Here is a 17,135-nt window from a genome sequence, read left to right as displayed (position 1 = left end):
ACTTCTTCTTCTTCTTTGTGCCAAAAGCTTTTCAAAGTTTTCTAGTTTTCTAAACCTTGAAAACTTGTGCTATTCATTCTTTTCATCTCTTCTCCCTTTGCCAAAAAGAATTCGCCAAGGACTAACCACCTGAATTCTTTTTGTGTCTCTCTTCTCCCTTTTCCAAAAGAACAAATGACTAACCGCCTGAATTCTTTTGTGTCTCCCTTCTCCCTTGTCAAAGAATTCAAAATGACACAGTCTGAGAATTCTTTTGATTCTTCCCTTTCCCTTATACAAAAGTTTTCAAAGGACTAACCGCTTGAGAATTCTTTTGTATCCCCATTCACAAAGTATCAAAGGTTTAACCACCTGAGATCTTTGTCTTAACACATTGGAGGGTACATCCTTTGTGGTACAAGTAGAGGGTACATCTACTTGGGTTGTTGACTGAGAACAAGAGAGGGTACATCTCTTGTGGATCAGTTCTAGTGAAGGGTACATCCACTAGGTTCAAAGAGAACAAGGGAGGGTACATTCCTTGTGGATCTTTGCTTGTAAAAGGATTTTTACAAGGTTGAAAGAAATCTCAAGGACCGCAGGTCGCTTGAGGACTAGATGTAGGCACGGGTTGTTGCCTAACCAGTATAAAAACTCTTGTGTGTTTGTCTTCTTCTTCCCTACTCTTTTACTTTTCGCTGTGCATTTTAATTTCCGCTTTTACTTTTGGTTAAGTTTCTTTTCTACTCCTTATTCTCTTAACAACATAGTAAAAGCCTTAGAAGAGTAAATGATGTCAAATGCAATGACTTATGCAAATGCAATGCATGAATATGATAAATGATAAATGCAAGAATGATATGTCCATTATGATGTCATGAAGAGATGCATGATGCGATCAAGGAACAAGCCAGAGTGAGTTTTATTTGTGCCCCTAATTCAGGAACCTAATGGAATGGATCCAACAGTCCACTTCTAGTAACAACTCCCATGGGTGCTTTCATGTAACCTTACCAGTCTCTGGAGATATCATCCTCTTAGATAATACATTGTGGCGATAGGGACTATCAATGACAATGCATCACCAAAAGAGGAAAACTCTAGATGAGGCTTCACTGTTATCAAGTGAGTCAGAGACCCAACATGACCACAGATCAACCTCCACTCCTTATGGCTCATAAAGACCCGGGTATAGGGCCTAACATCTAAAGGTGTGTGAAAAAAGTGTAGGTGTCATGTGTGAACAGAGCAACCTAAGTATAGCACATGTCTCCTATCCTAGGGTTCAATGGCACATTTTATTTTGTGAAAGCAAATAAAGAAAAAGCCACGATAAAATTACACACTTGATGAAAATGGCTTAACTCTCTAACAAGTCCCCAGTGGAGTCACCATTTGTCGCAACCTACCCTACGATGGGGGTGCGAAAGGCGAAATGAATAAGCCAAAGCGTTCGTCTCCTAGGGGGAAAACGAGTGGAGTCGCCATCAACGTTTATTCAAGGAAAACATTAGAAAAACCGAAAAAAGGTCTGTGAATTTTGAAAATAAGGGTTCAGGAGTTGTTTACGCATGGGGAAGGTATTAGCACCCCACGCGCCAGTCACAAGGGACGACAACCTTTAATCGAGTGTGCACAACGTGACTCAAGAATTATTCATTTCCCCTTTTTTATATTTTATATATATTTTTTGCGTCGACAAGGGGGTTGTCGTTGCTCCTACGTATCCTCAGGTGCGATGAGGAATTTAAACTTACATAGTTCTTTAAGTCTAAATGTTTGTGTGTTATATAAATTTTATGTTTTTGAAAGATTTATTTTAATTGCGAACAAAGAGTCATTTAAGGCGTTAGACCTTGAAATGATGTTTTAAATTTTGAAAAGCGGAGAGAATCATTAAGGCGTTGGACCTTGAAACGATCTCAAGTGATATTTGATGAAATGAAGTTTAGTTATGCATTGGTTTTTATTAACTTTCAATTTTTTTAATGACAATTTTACGATACTAGTGATCAGTTAGGATTAAACTTTGCAAGTAAAAATGAGATCACCGATGATAAATGGAAAAGATGAATATGCACATAATAGAGGGGACCCCTAAGGTTACATAGATCATATTCAAATCTTAAAAGCAGAACTAACTGACGGTCGCGCAAAGAACACAAAACTAGAATAGGCGTAGGGATTGATCAAGGTCATGATTCGAGCGCCTCAGCTTCGTTTTCTCTTCTTTCTTCTTCTTCTTCCTTTCTTTCTTCTTCCTTTCTCTCAATTCTATTAATTCCTCTCAGTGTTGAACCTTATAACCCCTTAAAACACCCCCACATCATGCCTATTTATAGGAAAATAGCCACCTTAGGGCGGTTTAAGCTCGCACAGGCGAACTGAGGCTCGCCCAGGCGAGCTGAAGCTTAGCCCTGAAGTAATAAGCTGGCCCAGGCGAGCTGGTTACTTAGCCAGGAGGTAATTCCATGGCCCAAGTGAGCCAGATGCTAGCCTAGGTGAGCTGGGGTCTAGAAAAATCAAGAAAAGACCCTTTTCCCCCTTCCTTGGTATCCTTTTATATTCTTGATCAAAATAGTGAGTGATCCTTTGCTTTGTGCGGTAATTGGTATCGAATATCGCAATTCGACTAGCGAGAATCAAAACATCAATGAATGATATTCCCAGACGAAATTAGGGTCTGACATAGTCCACTTATATTAGTTTAATAATTTTGTACATATTGATATTAGTATTACTTAATAATATTTTTTGTAAAGATTTTAGTGAGAAAAAAAGTGTGAAATAGTTACCATATTGAAAATAATGTGTAAGAATTACCAATATTTTGAAATTTTGTTAAGAAATGTTTGTCCCTACCATTTAAAATTTTATTATTTTCAAAATTTTACATCATTAAAAAGGTCTACCATTAAAAAAATTAAAAACAATATTTTATACTTACCATTAATTTAACTCCCAAAAATGTTTGGAATTGATAGTAGGGATTATCGGATATAAAATGATGGAATTTAATAAAATTTGTTAAACATTATATAATCATGTAAATTATGATTAAAATTATTTGTTTTATGAAATGATCCAGCACTGTTACATGGAATTATGAATTCTCTTAAGTGGATGACTTTATTTTATTCCATTTAAAATATTTTTAATTAATTTATTTATGAAAGTATTTACAAACTTTTCGCATCTCATGTTAAGTCTGGCTGCGTCCAAGTCACATTGGATTGTACCAAATAATAAAATCCCTAGGGTTTTGATGTTTAGTATAAATTTTATGTATTGACCTTTCATGCTTAAGCTACATGTTCATCTATCTCTATAAGATACAAGTAGAGAAACAAGAACAAAAAGGCTTTGGATGATAAACAAAGTATCAGTGATTGGACGATATTGCTTCAGCGTTCAGCCTTGAGAAGACAAGTGTTTTAGCGCTTGACTCGCAATACAAAAGCAATGAAACAATAACTCAATCCTCAAGTACTAAAAACAATCATTGGAAAGTAACGTATATAGGTTCAGTAAGAAACTCATGCCATAACGCACCAAAAGGAAGATTCAAATTGTCTTGTCTTGATATTCTTAGTTCCTTTTGTCTTATGCTGTTATCATTTTTTCGATTTGTATGTTGAAAGTCAGCTCTAAGAACTAGATGACACTAACAAATTGTACTTCTCTAAAGATATATTACAGAAAGTGTTTGTGGTCCCCACTTTCTCTCTCTGCATAGTAGCGACCTCGTGTCAAGCGTCAAAATTATTTGACAATGGTTAGTTGAGATATCTCAATGAATCGAAGCTCTGAAGTCTATATAAAGCTTGAAGATATTTGTGTTAAAGCTTGTCAAATCACAAGAGAAAAATCTGAGACAAAATGAACAAAGTGATGTATTGTTGTCAGTGTACTGGATGAAGGAAACTTGATCAAATTGAGTGAATCTTGGTTTTGCTAAGTTAGCGAGTTTCATTATATTCAAGTCTATTGTGTAAACACTCTTTGAGTGATTAGAATATATTTTCTATCAAACATATATTGTTTGTGAAAGCCAAGAGTAGCTTAGTGACAAAGAATACTCAGGTCTTAATCTTAAGGGGAGATTAAGTGAAGTGTCAGGAGTGACCTAGAGAGTATTCGTTGTAATCAAAGAATTGATTAATGGAACCCTTCATGGTTTATAGGAGAACTGGACATAGCCCAAGAGTTGGGGTGAAATAGTATTTGTGTTTTCTTTACTGCTTCTATATAATTAATTTTTTTTCTATAAGTTACTCTTACACTACTGTATCCAAGTTTTGTGAATTGGTTTTCTAAGCACAGCGTGATTTCAAACCCCTTGGACGAAACTCATCGTCCATTGATATCAGCTTGAGAAAAGCTTTTAAAAGTTTTCAAAAAACTAAGTTTTTATCCATCACACTATTCAATCCCCCTTCTAGTGTGTTTCAGGTACTTCAGTTGGTATTAGAGTTTGGCCTCTAGGTTGAGCTCTTGATAAAATAAAGGAAAGAAACCTCCTGAAACGATGGAAGAAGGATATGTCGTGAACAAGCATTCTATGACTACTAGAAGGAAAGAATGATTGTCTTTTTTAAATCCACTCACATTGATATGCTGGACATTGTAGAAAAAGGCAATCACATTCCTTTAGACGCATAGAGGAACGGGATCCCCAGGAACAGATGGAAAAATGAACATAAGTCCAGATTTCTTCTCAACTCTAGCACAAGAAATGCTCTATTGTGTGCTCTATCTCAAGAAGAGTATTCCAAAGTTCACAGCTTCAGAAGCACTAAACAAATGTGGGACACCTTAGACATTACTAAGAAGGGTCCTCTAAGGTAAAACATAACAAGTTGAGCCTTCTGACATATAAGTATAAACTCTTTAGTATGGATGAGGGAGAAGATATCCAAACCATGTTTGGACGCTTTAAAACCATTATAAATGAGCTTCGCTCTCTAAGTAGACATTATGATAATTATGACCATATTGATAAAATCTTACAAAGTTTATCTAGAAAATAGAGACAACAGGTTACAACATTAAGAGCCATAAGGAATCTTGATTCAATGACTCTTGAAGAGCTCGTCGAAACTCTAAAAGTCCATGAGCAAGAGCTTGCTCAAGATGAAGGAACAAAGAAATGGAAATCACTAACCCTTATGGTTCAAAGACCCAAACACAACTCCGTGTCCAAAGAGTCATCGTCCAAAGCCCTTGTCGTTACTGATGCTTTAGAAGAAGAATATGATGATGATGACTTTGATGAAAAATATGATGAGCTTAGTCTGATCACAAGAAAGATAAGAAAGATATGAAAAAACAAGAACTCCTCTAGGTTGAATAGATCGTCCAAAAAATCCTTTCACAAGAAAGAGAAAAAGTCCAATCATCTACTGTGAGTGCAAGAAGCCAGAGCACTTCAAGTTAGAATGTCCTGACCTTGAAAAGCCAAAGAATAAGAAGGAGAAATTCTTCTAGTCCAAAAAGAAGAGCCTCATGAACACTTGTGAGGGCTTGAATGATTCATCGTCTAACGAGGACAATAAGGAAGAAGTCAACCTATGCCTGATGGTTGATGCATCCACCAATAAAAGAGAACTAGCACTGGACGCAAGTTCAGATGATGAGGACTCTCACCCTAATGACATTGATGTGTCATTATTTTCTCCTATTTCTTAACCCTTTTTGTCACCATTTTAATTACTAATTAGCCTTAATTGTCAAATTAATTATGCAGTTTTATCATTTGAGCCTACTTGACTAATTTTGTGTTTTTAATTTAATTTCAGGAGAATTATAAGCAATTGGGCTTGAATCCGAAATTGGGCTTGGACTTGAAGAGAGCAGACAATTTTATTTTATCAAATCTTATCTTATCCAGATTTTATTTCATCCAATCTTATCTTATCTTGTCCAGATTTTATTTTATTTCGTTTATGGGCTTGGACTTAAAATAGATTTGTAAGCTTTGGGGCTGAGGACCTATATAACAACACCAAGGTTTTAGTTTTAGGAGTTTTTGAAGAGGAGAATAATTCTAGGATTTTAGAATTCCAGTTTTTATTGTTCATGCGCACTGTTCACGTAGGATAAAATTCGTTTTCTACAATTTCGTTTCTGCTTCAATCTACAATTTCGTTTTCTACTAATTAATGGAAGGCTAAGTCTCCAGTGTTGTTTTCTCTTGAGGATCAAACACAACTTTCTTTGAGGTTTTGTTATTACTATTGAATTTTGATCAGTTTTTCCTCTTCACCAATTACTCTATATTTGTTGCTATTAATCCATGCATGCTTAGTGCTTGATTAATGTCTCTGCGCTTAATTTACGTTCATGCTTAATGATCAGCTTCGTTCATGATTAATTGGTGTATGTGTTGCTTAATCACATAATGACAACCTTATGTTAATTTTCGCTTAGTAATTTAATTTAAGGTTGGATTAAGTGGTTGAACTGATTAAGGATAAATTCTTGTAACCTAGGATAAGAGACTTGCTTGTGAATCAAGGGGAAAAAACATGTTTTAATTCTGTTATTTTCTAATTCAAATTTGCTTGCTGTTTAATTTACAAAAACAAACAACCCCTCCAATTCATTACTGTTTTATTACTATCTGTTATGAACGTTTGGTTGACCATTGCTCATTGCGAGATGACCTAGGATCACATCCTAGATATTTCATTTTTAATGTTTATTTGATTCAGGTATGGCCTCAATCAAATTTGGCACAGTTGCTGGGGAGCAGTGGGCCAAAGGTTCATAATAGTGTTTAGTTTTTTTGTGTGTAGCTCTGTCGTTTAGGGTGTGAGTGTGTGTTGTTTTGTTTTGTGTAGTGTTTTGTTTAGCATTTCAATCGCGTCCCCTGTTTAGCGCTTCCCTGCTTCAGTTGCTCACAAAATTGCAACTGATTTTGTGTAATGCTGTGTAATGCTGATTTTTTTGTGTAATATTGTGAACAGTGTTTAGCGACTGATTTTGCAATTTAATTGGCGATTTTTGTTTTGATAGTTAGAGTTGTTATTTTTGGCTGATTTTTTGTGTGGTAGTTTCTTTTGGTCCATATTTTGTGTGAAAAATACCAGAAGCACTTTGTGTGGCTGAATTTGAGAGAGGAAAAAATTTTGGGGACTTGTGTTTAGCAAAACTTAAAACGGCCATAACTTTTCTCCGATTATCATAATGACTATTATTATATATGCATTTGGGGTAGAAGAAAATTTCTCATGCCGTGGCAACTGACCCTTGGTCCATTGTTGTTGCCGTTTTAAACTTGAAAAATCAGTCGTTTACTAAGTTTTTTTTTAGTATTATTGTCTTATTTTTCTAAACTTTCCTTAGGCATTTTTCATAGTTAGACTTTGAATTTTTGTCTGAAAATTTTTGTGCTATCTTTGCATGATTTTAGGGTGTTGCTCACAAAATTTCAGCTCATTTGGATATCGTTTGACTATAGTTGTAGTTTTAACCCTCCCCTGGTGCTTGTTTGAAAACACATTATTTGCTGCATATAGTGCATGACTAGGGGCAATCCAGGTGATTTACAACCCTTTGATCCTGAAATAGTTAGAACCTTTCATAGATTAGTTAGGCATAGTGTGCATCCTGATCATTCTGTGCTTTTTGAGCATTGTGAGCATTTTGAGTATTCCGTTGCTGGTGATTTTGAATATTCTGATTTTGAGCATTCAACTACTAATTTTCATACTGAGAACATGGCTCAACCTCCACCTCGTGAGAGGACTCTTAGGGAGATGGCTGCACCTGATTTCACTTATGAAAGCTTATGCATTCAATATCCTGATGAGGGTGTTCCATATGTTCTCAAGATTGGACTAATACATTTGCTGCCCAAGTTTCATGCTCTTGCAGGTGAAGATCCTCATAAGAATCTTAAGGAGTTCCATATTGTTTGTTCCACCATGAAGCCCCCTAATGTCCAAGAAGATCATATCTTTCTAAAGGCTTTTCCTCATTCTCTAGAGGGAGTGACAAAAGATTGGCTATACTACCTTGCTCCCAGGTCCATTTTCAGCTGGGATGACCTTAAGAGGGTGTTCTTGGAGAAATTCTTCCCTGCATCTAGGACCACTGCCATCAGAAAAGACATTTCAAGCATCAGACAACTTAGTGGAGAGAGCTTGTATGAGTACTGGGAAAGATTCAAGAAATTGTGTGCAAGTTGCCCTCACCACCAGATTTCTGAGCAACTCCTTCTTCAATATTTCTATGAGGGACTTAGCAACATGGAGAGGAGTATGATTGATGCTGCCAGTGGTGGAGCTCTTGGTGATATGACTCCTGCTGAGGCCAGGAATTTGATTGAGAAGATGGCTTCCAACTCCGAACAATTCAATGCAAGAAATGATGCTATTATCCTTAGAGGAGTCCATGAGGTGGCCATGGATTCATCTTCATCTGCTGAAAGTAAAAAGCTTAAGGGAAAACTTGATGCCTTGGTCAACCTAGTAACTCAGCTTGCCATGAATTAGAAATCTGCACCTGTTGCAAGAGTCTATGGTCTATGTTCTTCTACAGATCACCATACAGTTCTCTGTCCTTCTTTGCAGCAATCTGGAGTCAATGAGCATCCTAAAGCTTATGCTACAAACATTTATAATAGACCCCCTCAGCAGCAGAATAATTATTACCTTTCAAGCAACAGATACAATCCAAGTTGAAGGAATCATCAAAATCTGAGATGGGCAAGTCCTCCACAACAACATCAGCCTGTCCCTCCTTTCCAGAATGCTGCTGGTCCAAGCAAGCCATATGTTCCTCCTCCAATACAACAGCAGCAGCAGTAGTCACAACAAAGACAACAAGCAACTGAGGCTCCTCCTCAACCTTCCTTAGAAGAGTTAGTGAGGCAAATGACCATCTAGAATATGCAATTTCAGCAAGAGACAAGAGCCTCCATTCAGAGTCTAACAAATCAGATGGGACAGGTAGCTACTCAGTTGAACCAAGCTCAGTCCCAAAATTCTGACAAATTGTCTTCACAAACTATACAGAATCCGAAAAATGTGAGTGCCATCACCTTGAGGTCTGGCAAACAATTTGAAGTGTCTCTACCAGTAACAACACCTGCACCTGAACCTGTCAAGCTTCATTCTACACCCGAAAAAGAGGATGAGATAGTTGCACAAAAGAAAAAGTTTCCTAACAAAAATTTTCATGCAGGTGGACCCTCTTCTAGTAATTCTGACTTGCAGTAGCCTCATATCCCTCTTCTATTCCCACCTAGAGCAATTCCAAACAAAAAAATGGAAGAAGCGGAAAAGGAGATCTTGGAGACCTTTAGGAAAGTAGAGGTGAACATACCTCTGCTAGATGCCATCAAGCAGATTCCAAGATATGCCAAGTTTCTAAAGGAGTTGTGCACCCACAAAAGGAAGCTCAAAGGCAATGAAAGGATTAGCATGGGCAGAAATGTGTCAGCATTGATAGGTAAATTTGTTCCTCACATTCCTGAGAAATGTAAGGACCCAGGTACTTTCTGTATACCTTGCATTATTGGGAATAGTAAATTTGAGAATGCCATGCTAGATCTAGGAGCATCAGTTAGTGTCATGCCTCTGTCCATTTTCAATTCTTTATCTCTTGGACCTTTGCAATCTATAGATGTGGTGATTCATTTGGCAAATAGAAGTGTTGCTTACCCCGGAGGTTTTATAGAGGATGTGCTGGTTTGGGTTGGTGAACTTATTTTTCCTGTTGATTTTTATGTTCTTAATATGGAAGAGGGATTTTCCCATGGTTCAGTTCCAATTATTTTAGGAAGGCCATTTATGAAAACAGCCCGAACCAAGATATATGTTTATGCTAGCACATTGTCTATGGAATTTGGTGATATTGTTGTTCATTTTAACATTCTTGATGCCATGAAACATCCATCTGAGGATCATTCTGTTTTTTCGTGTTGAGATAATTGATCATATTGTTGATGATTATATGTTTGATTTTGATTTTGTTCTTCATGGTAGGAAACATCCATTTTTATCTGATCTGCATACTTGTCATTCCTTATGCATTGAATCTGAATCTGAGTTTGAATTTGATCATGTATCTGATTTTTATGCTGAGAATGAATCTAAATTTGAGTCTAGTTCTGCTTTCCTGGGTGTTGTACCTCTTGATGTTGATTTTTTAGAGTCGGAATGCACTAACTATGTTGCAGGAAGTACATATACTTCTGACTTGCTTTATGAGGTACAGGCTGAGGAACCTTCTTCTTCTCCTACCCTGGTTCCTCCCACTGTTCAGCCACCACCCACACCAGAGTTGAAGCCCTTACCAACAACCCTCAATTATGCTTACTTGGAGGACAAGGAAAAATTTCCAGTGATCATATCTGCCTCCCTTGCTGCTGAGCAAGAGGAGAAATTGTTGCTAGTTCTTAAGAAGCACAAGAAAGCCATTGGATGGACTTTAGTAGACATTCCTGGTATTAGCCCATTTACCTGCATGCATAGGATACTTTTAGAGGATGGAGCTAAGCCAGTGAGGCAGCCAGAGCGGCGACTCAACCCCGTCATTCTAGATGTGGTGAAAAAGGAAGTGACCAAACTCTTACAAGCTAGAATCATCTACCTCATTTTTGACAGCCAGTGGGTGAGTCCAGTCCAAGTGGTTCCTAAGAAGACATGCCTCATAGTGATTAAGAATGAAAGGGATGAGCTTATCCCCACAAGAGTGCAGAACAGCTGGCGAGTCTGCATTGGTTATAGGAGGCTGAACTCGGTGACCAGAAAAGATCATTTTCCCTTGCCATTCATTGATCAAATGCTTGAGCGTTTGGCAGGTAAGTCTCATTACTGTTTTCTTGATGGTTTCTCTGGTTATTTACAAATTCATATTGCTCCTGAGGATCAAGAAAAGACCACATTCACCCGTCCCTTTGGCACTTTTGCCTATAGGAGGATGCCCTTTGGCCTATGCAACGCCCCTAGTACCTTCCAGCGGTGTATGCTTAGCATTTTCAGTGATTTTTTAGAGAGTTGCATAGAGGTGTTTATGGATGATTTTACTGTTTATGGATCCTCTTTTGATGCATGTTTGGATAGTCTGGATAGAGTTCTTAGTAGATGCATTGAAACTAACCTTGTGCTGAATTTTGAAAAATGTCACTTCATGGTAGAACAAGGTATAGTTTTAGGGCATATCATTTCCAGTAGGGGCATAGAGGTAGACCCTGCAAAAATAGATGTTATTTCACAATTGCCTTACCCCTCTTGCGTGCAAGAGGTTCGTTCTTTTCTTGGTCATGCAGGGTTTTATAGACGCTTTATCAAGGATTTTAGCAAAGTGGCCCTTCCACTATCCAATCTGCTACAAAAGGAGGTGGAGTTTGATTTTTATGACCGGTGCAAAGAGGCTTTTGATTGCCTCAAGCGTGCGGTGACTACCACCCCTATCATTCAGGCACCTGATTGGAAAACCCCATTTGAGATAATGTGCGATGCATCCCATTATGCATTGGGGGCTTTCCTTGCTCAAAAGATTGATAAGCTGCCTCAGGTGATCTACTATGCTTCCAGAACTTTGGATGCTGCTCAAGCAAATTACACTACCACAGAGAAGGAGCTATTAGCAATAGTTTTTGCTCTTGATAAATTTTGTTCATATTTACTTGGCAATCGTGTTATTGTTTATATTGACCATGCAGCTCTGAAGTACCTGTTGAAGAAGGCTGAATCAAAGCCTAGATTGATTAGGTGTATGCTTTGGCTCCAAGAGTTTGATTTGGAGATCCATGATCGAAGCGGTGCACAGAACGTCGTGGCTGATCATCTGAGTAGGATTGAGCGTGTGTCTGAGGACTCACCCATTTAGGATGATTTTCTGGAAGACCATTTGTACATTCTGTATAGTATTTCTGATTCCTTCCCCACTCCTTGGTTTGCTAATATTGTGAATTATTTGGTTGCTTCTGTTTTTCCTCCCTTAGCATCTAAAGCTCAAAATGATAAAATTAAGAGCAATGCTAAGCATTATATTTGGGATGACCCCTATTTGTGGAAGTTGTGTAGTGACCAGGTTATTCGGAGATGTATTCCAGACCATGAGATCGACTCGGTCCTGAAATTCTGTCATTCTTCCGCACCAGGTGGCCATCTTGGCATACAGAGGACAGCTCGCAAGGCACCTTGCACCTTTAATCTATTTTGCAGGTTTGGAGTCCCTAGAGCCATCGTTAGTGATCAAGGCACCCATTTTTGTAACAGATACATGTATGCCTTGCTCAAAAAGTATGGGGTCGTGCACAAAATTTCCACACCTTACCACCCCCAAACTAATGGGCAGGCTGAGATTCCAAACAGGGAGATAAAAAGGATCTTAGAGAAGATTGTGCAGCCGAACAGAAAGGATTGGAGCACCAGGCTGGATGATGCTCTTTGGGCGCATAGGACTGCCTACAAAGCACCCATAGGAATGTCACCTTATCGGGTTGTCTTTGGCAAGGCATGTCATCTTCCTGTAGAGATAGAGCACAAAGCCTACTGGGCTATAAAGACCTGCAACTTCTCTATTGATCAGGCTGGAGAGGAAAGGAAGTTGCAACTAAGTGAGCTAGATGAGATCCGTTTAGAAGCCTATGAGAATTCCAAATTCTACAAGGAGAAGAACAAGAAGTTCGATGATAGTTTGATCGCTAAGAAGGACTTCATGGTTGGACAGAAAGTTTTATTGTATAACTCTAGGCTCAAATTCATGAGTGGTAAGTTGAGGTCAAAGTGGATTGGTCCTTTTGTGGTGACTAATGTTTTTCCTTATGGTACAATCGAGATCAAAAGTGAATCCACAGATAAGAGCTTCAAGGTCAATGGACACCGGCTGAAACCATTCCTCACAAATCCCTCCTTAGTGGATGTAGTGGTGGAGGAGATCTCCTTACTTCACCCTACTTCTCTTCCGCCATGACTTAGGGAGTTTTCTTTTTCTATCTTCTTCTTTACTTTTATTGCACTTGTCCAAATTTATTGATTGTGTTGATTGCTCTTGATCTTATGATTGTGCTACATTGAGGATAATGTGTTGTTAAGTGTGTGTGTGTGTGGGGGGGGGGGGGGGAGATTGTTCTTTAATTTTGTTGATTTTGTTGGGTATTCTAGATTAATTTTGTTGGGTTTTCTAGTTTAAATTTTTTTTTAGGTTTTCTAGGTTAATTTTGTTATTTTGGTTTTATGTTTTATGTACAACATTGCATGTTTCTCTTTGAATTATAGGTTATGTACAGGTAATGGGTAATTGTTTTTGAAATATGAGTTTCTTGGCATTTTGTGAATTAAAATCCTTGTTTTTCTCTGCATGTCAAGTTAGTTTTGAAAGTTCGAATTGGATGTGATAGATTCACCCTTGGTGAGAATTTGAGCCATCATCATCTATTTTATTCGGTGTGTTTTGCCCCATTGATTGCTTGCACAATAGCCTTGGCTTGACTCTTGTTGATACTTCTTGCTTCACATGCATGTTGGGAGATGATTTAGGAATTTTGTTCTTATAAGCCTCTAGCCAAATGAGCCTACCTTGAATTAATTCCTTTGATAGCCTCTTTGAGCCTATGTTCCCCTTTCTTTGTTTTGAAGCTCATTACAACCCTTAAGTGAAAAACCATGATCTCACCATACCCTTAAGAAATTTTGGAGCTTTGGAATTGTTTTGGGAATAAGTGTGGGGGGGTATGTTTCATTGGATGATATGTTTTTGTTGGCCATGCTTGATGATGTACTTTGGCCATGCTTGATGTATATACATATATTGCCTAATTGTTGCTTTATTTTTCAATTGCTTTCAATTGCTATTGTTCATGTTAAAAAAAACTGCAAAAAAAAAGAACTGCAAAAAAACAAAAAAAGAATGAAGTTGAATACATGAGGTCTTGGTTTGAAGACTTGGATTGGTTTGAGGACTTGGTTGACTTTGTTTTGGGTTTACTTTTTATGCTTAATTTTTAATTTTGGTTTTGGGGTTTACTACTTTTTCTTAGTTCTCACTTATTCCCCATTGCTCCTCTATTCCTTTGGGTTTTAGCTACTTATCCCATACTTGGCCCCATTACTATCTTAAAAGACCTTTTGATCCTCATATGCATGTGTTTGTGGTGTGGTTGTCAATTTTAGAGTCTTGCCAAGTCTATGTGGTGTTTGTTTTCATGGGTGCTCTGAGAGTAAACAGTAGCCTAGACACTTGAGAGATAGAGTGCATATCTTATGAGGCTTTATCACTATTCATTCTTGAGCTGATTGACTATCTTACCATGTTTGGGATGCTTGGATGATTTTCATGACTATCTTGGTTCTTTAACTCTCTACGTGTTGGATGTTGCCCATTCCTTTCATTCCTTGAGATTCATTGAGAAATATGTAATTGTTTTTGTGTTTTTTTGTTTCTCTTTAATGTCTCTGGATTTGTTCCTTGCTTTGTTTTTTTTTTTAATTTTGCCCAGGAGTGCAAAAGGCTAAGTGTGGGGGGATTTGATGTGTCATTATTTTCTCCAATTTCTTAATCCTTTTTGTCACCATTTTAATTACTGATTAGCCTTAATTGTCAAATTAATTATGTAGTTTTATCATTTGAGCCTACTTGACTAATTTTGTGTTTTTAATTTAATTTCAGGGGAATTATAAGCAATTGGGCTTGAATCTGGAATTGGGCTTGGACTTGAAAAGAGCAGACAATTTTATTTTATCAAATCTTATCTTATCCAGATTTTATTTCATCCAATTTAATCTTATCTTATCCAGATTTTGTTTCATCTAGATTTTATTTCATCCAATCGTATCTTATCTTGTCCAGATTTTATTTTATTTCGTTTATGGGCTTGGACTTAAAATAGATTTGTAAGCTTTGGGGCTGAGGACCTATATAACAGCACCAAGGTTTTAGTTATAGGAGTTTTTTGAAGAGGAGAATAATTCTAGGATTTTAGAATTCCAATTTTTACTGTTCATGCGCACTGTTCACGTAGAATAAAATTCATTTTCTGCAATTTTGTTTCTGCTTCAATCTACAATTTCATTTTCTACTGATTAATGGAAGGCTAAGTCTCCAGCGTTGTTTTCTCTTGAGGATCAAGCACAACTCTCTTTGAGGTTTTGTTATTACTATTGAATTCTTATCAGTTTTTCCTCTTCACCAATTACTCTGTATTTGTTGTTATTAATCCATGCATGCTTAGTGCTTGATTAATTGTCTCTGCGCTTAATTTATGTTCATGCTTAATGATCAGTTTCGTTCATGATTAATTGGTGTATGTGTTGCTTAATCACATAATGAAAGCCTTATGTTAATTTTCGCTTAGTAATTTAATTTAAGGTTGGATTAAGTGATTGAACTGATTAAGGATAAATTCTCGTAACCTAGGATAAGAGACTTGCTTGTGAATCAAGGGGAAACAACATGTTTTAATTCTGTTATTTTCTAATTCAAATTTGCTTGCTGTTTAATTTACAAAAATAAACAGCCCCCCCCCCCCCAATTCGTTACTTTTTTATTACTATTTGTTATGAACGTTTGGTTGACCATTACTCGTTGCGAGACGACCTAGGATCACTTCCTAGATACTGCATTTTTAATGTTTATTTGATTCAGGTACAGCCTCGATCAGGCACTATCAACTTTGATGGAGAAGAGGTAATATTTGAATCCAAAGAAGACTTAACTAAAGGATATAATCAACTATTATCTGCCTCTACTCGTGTCTCTAAAGCTTATAGAAAATTAAACTAATATTTTCAACATTTTGAAAGAGAGCATGAGGATCTCAAGAAAGCTCATCAAGTTCATTTAGTCAATTTTGTCCTGGAAACCACTTCGCCTGGTAATGTACAAGATGCCTCTATTTGTGAAGAAGTCAAGGCACTACTGGACAAAAAGGTATCCAGTGGATGCAAAACTCTTCTTAAGGATTTTCAAGACTTGGAAGAAAGGGTGAAATCCTTAATCATAACTCTTGAAAATTTAGAAGAAGGGTGCAAGGAAATGCTTAAACAAAAACTCTTACTTTAAAAAGAATGTACCCTTGCTAATGATGAACTTGATAACCTGAAAAAGAAAAACTCATATCTTCGACAAAATGTCAACATTACAAAAACACGTCTTCTGATTTGAACTATAAGCTTAAGGAACATGAGCTCTTGAAGGAACTACCTCTTGAGACTGTAAAACTCTATGAGGAGATAGAAACCTTGAGAAATAAACTAGAAAAATTTGTTAGTGGTCATGAAGCCCTTAAAAAAATTATTAAGGTGCAAAGAAACCCCAATGACAAATCTGGCCATGGTTTCAAAGGCAAAAAGATTATTCATGGTGAAGAAGTCACTATTTGCTACTTCTGTGGAAAAATGGGTCATGAAACTGATAAGTGCAAGGACCTCCCTATAAAAGGAAACCCATCAAAGGTTCCGTCTAGTGCTTACCAACACCCACAAGCTAACAAGGAAAAAGGACCCAAAAATATTTGGGCACCTAAGTATAAAATAATTCCTGTTGCAGACCTCCTCAATAGCAAAAAAAAAAAAAAACATCAGTCATGGTACCTAGACAGTGGCTACTCATGACACATGACAAGTGAAAAGTCTATGTTCCAATCCCTAAGACCTATGTTTAGTAGGGTGGTCACTTTCGGAAGGAACCGGAAAGGTCTGATAATTGGTGTTGATATGCTCAAAAGCTTATTAAGTGAAAGGTCAAGAAGGAGCCCGAGAAAAACCATATTCTGTGGTGGTCTGGCATTGGACACTCAGGATCAACATGGTGATCTTGAGTCTACAGATACATTGGGCAATCAAACCTAACCTAAGCCTAAACCTAGCCAACCCAGACCCAAACTTCCCACCAAAAGAGAAGACCCACCAGTACCACCATCAAAACCTAAACCCTCATATCAAGCCAAGAAGCCTAAGAAACAACCACCTTCAAACCCTAAACCATCAGATCCTAGAACAACTAAAAAGAGAAAGGTTCTAGACTCTAAGTCTAGACCTAAATATGACTCTGCACTTAAAATGCCAGTCATCAAGTCAGACACCTTCAACTTCAACCTACCTCATCCTTACCTTCCAAGGCACAAGAATTTATGTATGAGATTCTTGAATCTCCTCAACCTCAACCAACCTCATCCTCAAAGGAACTTGAAAGGGTTGAGA

At 37.4% G+C, this 17,135-nt stretch overlaps 1 non-coding gene across 1 annotated transcript; it reads right to left on the bottom strand.

Annotated features, from left to right (window-relative positions):
* Positions 1–8,078: 8,078 nt before the first annotated feature.
* Positions 8,079–8,185, bottom strand: LOC113000835 (small nucleolar RNA R71). Its single transcript, XR_003266156.2, has one exon. It is a non-coding gene; the product is annotated as a small nucleolar RNA R71 (small nucleolar RNA).
* Positions 8,186–17,135: the final 8,950 nt, after the last annotated feature.

This window comes from Glycine max, chromosome 20, assembly GCF_000004515.6.
Source record: "Glycine max cultivar Williams 82 chromosome 20, Glycine_max_v4.0, whole genome shotgun sequence".
NCBI lineage: Eukaryota > Viridiplantae > Streptophyta > Magnoliopsida > Fabales > Fabaceae > Glycine > Glycine max.
The sequence above is the reverse complement of the archived record's forward strand: the minus strand, read 5'-3'. Positions and strand labels throughout refer to the sequence as shown.